Raw genomic sequence first — 8,212 nt, 5'->3', positions numbered from 1 at the left:
GTCAAATACTGAAGAGCACCGACGATAGACCGGTAGAAAGGAGCATCCGACGCTGGCGAGCCCTCGAGAGCAGAAACCTTGGCCTTCGTGTCAACAGGACTAGCAACAGGGTGACAGTTGAGCATGCCAGCATGCTCAAGAAGCTCATGCGCATACTTCTGCTGATGAAGAAAGAAACCGTCCGGGAGCCGAACAACCTCAATGCCAAGGAAATAATGTAGAGCACCCAAGTCCTTGATGGAAAACTCGTCACACAGCCGAAGAGTAATCTGTTGAAGAAGAGCTGCGGAGGAGGCCGTCGGGATGATGTCGTCGACGTAGAGGAGCAAATATGCAGTTGTGTCATCGTGGCGATAGAACAACAATGAGGCGTCTGAACGAGTGACGCTGAAACCCAGTGTCTGAAGAAACCCGGCGATCCGCTGGTACCAGGCGTGGGGTGCTTGCTTGAGCCCGTAGAGAGATCGGGACAGCAGACACACATGGCCAGGAAGTGAGGTGTCGAAAAAACCGGTGGGCTGCTCACAATATACCTGCTCCTCAAGATGGCCGTGGAGCAAGGCGTTGGAGACATCCATCTGATGAACAGGCCAGCCTCGGGACACCGCGAGCTGGAGGACGGTGCGGATCGTGCCCGGTTTGACAACCGGGGCAAACGTCTCAGTGAAGTCCACTCCAGCACGCTGGCGGAAACCACGAACCACCCAGCGAGCCTTGTAGCGCTCAAGAGTACATCCGAGCAGGTCTTATGGCGAAAGACCCACTTGCCGGTGATGACGTTGGCGCGAGGAGGCCGGGGAACCATTGTCCAGGTACGGTTCCGCTGAAGAGCGTCAAACTCTTCCTGCATCGCCGCAAGCCAGTGTGGATCACGAAGGGCTGCGCGAGCGGACGCGGGAAAAGGAGACGGCTCCGCGGTGGAGGCGGCGAGGACATACTCATCGCGCGAGTACTGGAGGCTCGGACGATGAACACCGGTGCGGGCCCGTGTAATAGGGCCAGTCGGCGCCATCGGAGACACCGGCGAGGCGGCCGGCGACACGGGCGGCGAAGCCACTGGCGAGGCGGCCGGCGTCGGGGCCGGTGAGGCGGCCGGCGTCGTAGCCAGCGAGGGGGCCGGCGTCAGGGCCGGCGAGGCGGCTGGCGTCGGGCCCAGCGAGGCGGCCAGCGTCGAGGCAGCCGAAGTAGCGGCCGAGCCAGCAGCGCCCGATCCCGCGGTGCCCGAGTCGGGGGCGGCGGGTGAAGGATGCGCGCCAGCCACACCGTCGGGGTCGGCCGAGGAGGCCGAGGATGCAGGCGCCGGCGTGGGAGCGCGAGGACCGCCAAAGCCCGGAGGCGGTCCACGGGTCGAACGGGGCCGTCCAACTGACGGAGTCGCCGGAGGGCCGCCGGTGGCCGGCGGTGACGAGGCGACAAGAGGTACCAGCTGCTGAAACGGAAACACCATCTCATCAAAGTAAACGTGTCGGGAGGTGAAAACACGATGAGAGACGGGATCATAGCAGCGGTAGCCCTTAGTGTTAGGTGGGTAGCCGAGAAAGATGCAGGCGACCGAGCGGGGTGCAAGCTTATGAGGCACAGTAGCGGCGATGCTAGGGTAGCAAAGGCAGCCGAAGATGCGAAGCTCGTCATAAGAACGACTGCTTCGTCCACGGCTGCTTTGTCCAGGGCTGCGACGCCTCGCTGCTGCTGGACGACGCGCCGGGCCTGCGCGGCAAGAAGAACGCCACGCCCAACAAGAACTCCGCCAGGGGGTTCGAGGTCATCGACGCCGTCAAGGCGGCCGTCGAGGGGTGTTGTCCCGGCGTCGTCTCTTGCGCCGACATCCTGGCCATCGCGGCCAAGGAGAGCGTCGCTTTCGTAAGTATCCATACATTCATAGTCATGCTTAGGTAGCTACTACTGTACTACGTACCCTTCAACAAAGTCGAACACTACTGTGACATGCTGTAGCTGGGTGGGCCGAGCTGGGAGGTGAAGATGGGGCGGAGGGACTCGACGACGGCGAGCTTCAACGGCGCCGAGAACAACATCCCTCCCCCGACATCGGGGCTCGCGAACCTTACGTCCCTCTTCGCGGCGCAGGGGCTCTCCCAGAAAGACATGGTCGCACTCTCAGGTAGTACAATTTTGCGGTTGCACTCTAAACCAACATAATTTGTCATGGCCAAGTAGTACCTCGGTCCTAGTTTATTGGTCTTCATAGTATTTTGTGACAAATTTTGACCATGAATTTAACTAATAAAATGTTAACGCATATGATAAAAATTATACCATTGGATTCATATTTAAACATTGTTTTCAATGGTATAATTTTTTCCTAAAATCTAAAAAGTGCATATGCACTATTTGGACACATCGAGCGGCCGGCTCGCGATCGCACGATCCGGCCATCACAACCGCTATCTGACAAGTTCCCGGCCCACCGACAGCCTCTCTCTGTCTTCCCCGCAGCACCCGCTTCTCTCTCTCACTCTCCCCACGGATCTGGATCAGACGGGGCTCACCGGCCTCTCCCCTCAACGCCGACCACCAGGAGCCTCCCACTAACCGGCCACCACGCTCCACCGGCGGATCGAGGGAGGGGAGGACCACCCCCGCGTGGCTCTGCCCCGAGGTCGTCGTCGCACCACCACGACGGCGGTTGGCTTGGCCGCACCACCACCAGCCCACTCCACCATGGCGTCCTCTCCAACTGCCCCGCTCCTCCCTGCGCAACCAGATCCAGCCCCATCGCCGCCGTGCCCCGCCGTCGTCGACGGGATGCGGCCGTCGTCTCCTTCGTCTGCCCGAGGTTGGTTGAGATTCCTTCCCCTCCCGCTCCGACTGAGCCCACTCCCCCATCTGCTTGCTCTTTGATGATCTCCTCTACGTGCCTGGACACCGTGATGGCGGAGGTGGAGGATTCTATGGTCACGGTGGCGTTTGATGGCCGTGTCACGCGATGGCGAAGATGGAGCAGCCTCCGGTGGTGGTGGTGTCTGATGTGGTCTTTCCGGTCATGATCTGTCAAGCGGAGGTGCAGCAGTGTCAGGTCCCAGCGCCGGCAGCGATTCTGGCCTGATTCAGGCAGAAGGGTCCCGTGGGAGAGCACTGACACCTTCTCGTCTGAAATTCGTTGACTGGACCATCATAGCCTAGCGATTCTGGGTGCCTGCATGTCAATACAGTGTAGTAGTATTTGCTAGTAGTTCTAGCACCCAAGTCTAGTTTATATTTACATTTTTAATGTTTGTTTTCCTTTTTCTAATTGAGTGCTAGTCTGCTACTCAGTACATGACTGAAGCAAAATAGTCCAATTATATGTGTGTTCCATCGTCCTTGCAGAAACTGAATGATTGGGTGGTGAAATAATTGTTTTGTTTAGTCAGCTAACACTATAACGTTTGTATGTTTTGATTTTTGGGCGGCGATTTGAGTTGGAATAGAAGAAGGGAAGTACATAAGAGTACCGAGAGGATAGTTCTAATGTTATTGCTCAACCCTCTCAAAATGTATTTGTGTGGTTTCTCTGTTTTCTAATAAGTTGCATGCATATAAATAACCAGTTGGCTATTTTGTTGTCATAGTTGCACAGAAACGTAAATGTAGTTGGATCATGCATATACAAATCTCAGTTGGCTAGCCAACTTATGAAGTTGCACCGTGAGAGCTAACCAGTTGCACAAACGATAGTATTCAGATGGATGCATTGTGTAAACCATGTTCAAGCAGTATATGTGTTCATTTGGTTGCACACTCATGTGTGCTCTGTTGTCACAAGGGTATGCATTCATACATGAGTTTGCAAATATAAGCAATACATATCCGAACTAGCTTAGTCACACTTATGCAGTTGTACAGGGAAGGGCTATATAGTTGCATGGTTGACAACTAGTTTAGTTTTGGTTTCAATGCCTAAATCATGACCATGCAGTGTGTATGCTGATTTTTTGGTTGCACACTCATGTGTGACCTGTTGGCCATACAGTGCATCAAGTTGCACACATTTTTGTTTTGTTTTGTAGGTGTGCTTTGAAAAATCAACATTACTTGCTTACCTCATGGCATTTTTTTGATATCAATTGTTTTTGCTCATTTTTTCTCTTTAATACATTTGGTTGCTTCGACTAATTTGTTTGTTCGCTTTTCTTTTCACAGACCAAAAATGGTTGTAGAAGGATATGCGGCTCCTAGTGAATGAGAGGTATGTTTGCTTTTTTCATCATTTTTCATTTATCCTTGTGGCAGTTTTGTTTTGCAATTATAATAACTATTTGGGGGGGGGGGTGTTCCTGACCATGTTATGTGTTTTGTTTGTTCTATCCAGTGGCCTGTAAACAATTCTTCTCGGTGGAACTCGAAACAGCCCGCCAAGCGGCAGCCGCGTCGTGCTGATATCGATGGGGAGGCAGAGGATGACGAGATAAGTATCGTTCAAGGTTTTCGACTCGACAGGTCATTCTGGGGTAGCGACTCTTGACGAGTCATGACATGCCGATCTAGTCGAGGTGTCTGAGTCGACTTCTAGTTACGACTCATCGACTAGTCGTGACTATTCGTTCAACTCAAAAACAGGGGTACCGAGAAAGCAGTGAGGGTGCATTTCCCTTTTTTGCACACACACAACTTACTTTTTCCATGCATCCTTTAGGTTGGTAACCCATTCCTCTTCGTGAAACGGCGGAAACGGAAGGCGACCACGCAGGTTGGAGTTGTAGCTGGAGTTGGAACATCGTCTGCAGCAGCTGCCGAGGTAACATAAAATGGCATTAGGATTTTTTTCCTACACACAGAAACCTGGGATATTATTTTTTACGCGGTTGCATAAGAACCAGCTAGGTGTTGGCATCCTGAAACTTTTATAGTTGTACAAAAATCAATTAAGAGTTGGTATCCTCAACTTTTCAAATAGTTGCACAATAGTATCACACGAGTTGGCATCCTCGACTTTCATAGTTGCACCAGAACCATTTGGGAGTTGGCAGTCTCAACTTTTTGAATAGTCACATAACAATATCACATGAGTTGGCATCCGCAACTATTTAAGTTGCACAAGAACCAATCAGGAGTTGGCATCACCAATTTTTTAATATTTACCAACAGTGCCACATGAGTTGGCATCTTCAACTTCTTTAGTTGCACAAGAACCATTCAGTAGTTGGCATCCTCATGTGTTCACATGCATATGATTTTCTAGGTTTGCAAATGCACTTGACTATAGTTGCACTACTTATTTGGAAGATTATAATCTGTTAAATTCACTATTTTATCTATTTTCTTGTGTTTAGATAGGCTAAATTCATCATGTTCCTCAGTTCAAAATTCATTACATAGCTGCATAAACACGCGACATGATTTGCATGCAGGAGTACTTGCAGTTGCACAAAATAGATGATGTAGTTGCACAACAGCCAACATAAAGTTTAGTTTTGGAATTCTGCATACAGATTTTTAGCTAAAACCAAAATGAATCTGAAATTATCTGAGTTGGCATCTTTTACTTTTATATGAGTTGAAGATGCCAACTAATGAAATTCAAACCCCACAAGTGGATGGATATGAGAGTGTTGTCGGTTGCACACTTGTACCCGTTAAGTTTTACAAATACAAGCTAGCGTTGGTTCATTTTTTTCTCAAGCTTCTTTTTTTGCATCATGTGCAGGTTTTACAGGCTATGGGGGTGCATGAACTGATATAGATTTTTGCACACAATTCTAAGCTACAAAGTGACATATACTACTGTGTGGAAAGATCAAAGGAAAAAAACACATATACTTCTTGTCTAGTTGGTAGTTATATTTTCATTGTACCTACAATATGCTTTTTTCTTTTTCTTTTTTTGCTATAGTGACACTGGTTCTTCTGCATTATGTGTGAAATAAGACTCTATATGTGCTCTCTTATATATATTTGCATATTTTCTGTGTTTTGTTGCACACATTGCTGCAAAAGTTGACTTGTCTTATGATCTAGTTGCACAATAATTAGTTAAAATTGCACAGGTACCGGATCTCTCCATTTTTTTTACCTTGTTTGTGTTGTCCTTTAAGTATGGAGAAGCTATTTTTCACAGAGAAATTTGGTGTGGGGGTGAAAGGGAAAGTCAAGGAGTGAGGATCTGGACATGAGGAGAAAGGATCAACCTCTTTTTTCACCCTTGTTGGTGCTGCCTGGTACTTTCTAATCTGTCCTCCCTCTTTTTCTTCTTTTTTTCGCAGCAAATTGTTCCATAGCATTGTTATTTCACCTTGATTCATCTGCCATGGTAGCTCTGGTGATGGAGATCCAGAACTGGGAACCCCTTGTTTCGTGGAGAAGAAGCTAGGTGGGGGCAGGTAGGGGCATATGGGGAGAAGGTTCGTGGCCAAGAGGGCGTGAGAGCTTTGAGTGCTTCAGGAGGGGAGGGAAGGGCATGTGATGGCCTGGGGACCGCGTCCTGTGTGTGGTTTGTTGGGTTGGCGTGGGTCTGTAGCTGGATTTCCTTTTCTGGAGCCAGGGGACCGAATCTTTTCTTTTCTGATGGTGGCCGCTCGGGAACGCTAGGGAGCAGCTGGCCGCTCCCTAGACGCGTCCTAATTTTTTGTCTGTGTATTGACGTTTTGTTAGTTAAATCTGTGATTAAAATTTGATACTAAATATGAAAGGGACCAATAAACCAGGACGGAGATAGCAATATTTTCCTTTAATTTGCTGAAGAAGCAAGTTATAGCTTTCTAGCAGTAGAACAGCTGGTATCAACCAACGGAACTAATAGCAACGTTTTGACTCCAAAGCTCAAAATTTCTACATAAGATAATTTCTCTGGATTAAACAAATATACTACTTTACAGGTGATGAGTTACAAAGTTGATTGATGACTACTTACCACTGACCTAACCTTTGGTCTGTCCGCTTAATTTGTAAGACTGGACAACGTCAAAAAACATTGTTCCTTGGTCACTTAAACACGTAGTGCTAATTAGGAAAGTTGGTGAATGATTCCTACCGATCAATGGATTGACAAAAGAGTAACTGCAAAACAGGTAATAACTTGAGCTGACGGTATAACTTGTGTTCCACGAGCCCACACAATCGGCCTAGCACGCTGCACAAACTTCCGGGACCACATCTACAACGACACAAACATCGACGCCGGCTTCGCCAGGAGCCGCCAGTCAGGCTGCCCTCGCGCCACCGGCTCCAGCGACAACAACCTGGCGTCGCTGGACCTGCAAACCCCGACTGTCTTCGAGAACGACTACTACAAGAACCTCGTCTAGAAGAGGGGCCTACTGCACTCGGACCAGGAGCTCTTCAATGGCGGTGCTGCCGACGCGCTGGTCCGGGAGTACGTCGGTAGCCAGAGCGCCTTCTTCAAGGACTTTGTGGAGGGAATGATCAAGATGGGGGACATAACGCTGCTGACAGGATCCAACGGACATATTAGAATGAACTGCAGGAGGATGAACTAAGATTCTTCTCCCCTTCCCACACCGACAATTCCGATGTTCTTCCCATGCTTGAATTCATGATAATTTTCCCTTTTTCACTTAAACTCATTTGTTTCCTTTTCTTTTAAGGATAAAAGGTTAAAAGATATTATAATACTGCTCCTTTGTGCCATGTTCATAGAAGAACTGAACATGGATGCACTGGCAGAAGAACAAAGTGCAAAGTGAGATGTGGCAAATCAATTTATATTTTCAACGTATGCATTGGCAAATCCTGAAATTGTAAAGTAAAGAGGAGCTAAAGATCAAATGCCACAGTCTTTACCTTCCCGAGGAGTTGATAAAGTCCCACCAGATACTACTGACTATGAGCCCACAGGTCCCTCCGCCCTCCGCTCGAGAATTATAATGATTTCACTTGGAAAATAAGAACACATGGCGCAGACATGCAGAACATGACACCAACAAAAACAAGTATGATAGATGACATCACACAAAAGAAAGAGTTTACAAGACATACAAGAGAATATAAATGATCTATAAATAAAGGCGCGCACACACACAATACACACATTTTCTCTCTCCTTCGTTGGCATCAAAGACACCAAAATGTGAGAAAAGGAAACTAATCAGTCCACTAAGCTATGCACTGGCTAAAGGAGCAGAACTCTCTTCATCCTATGACCCCCAGCAGTAACTTCCAAGCCTTCATTTACATAGGAAGCTGGGCATGTCCATTTATCTTCTATATTTAATATCTAACTTTCACTAACCTATTTTTCTTAGCACGCAAGCATGGC

The 8,212-nt window shown here is 48.4% G+C and overlaps 1 pseudogene; it reads left to right on the top strand.

Annotated features, from left to right (window-relative positions):
• Positions 1 to 1,290: 1,290 nt before the first annotated feature.
• Positions 1,291 to 7,433, top strand: LOC123096744 (peroxidase 4-like; annotated as a pseudogene).
• The last annotated feature ends 779 nt before the right edge of the window (positions 7,434 to 8,212 follow it).

This window comes from Triticum aestivum, chromosome 4D (genome assembly GCF_018294505.1).
Source record: "Triticum aestivum cultivar Chinese Spring chromosome 4D, IWGSC CS RefSeq v2.1, whole genome shotgun sequence".
In the NCBI taxonomy this organism is placed as follows: Eukaryota; Viridiplantae; Streptophyta; class Magnoliopsida; order Poales; family Poaceae; genus Triticum; species Triticum aestivum.
This window is presented reverse-complemented; position numbering and strand designations above follow the sequence as displayed.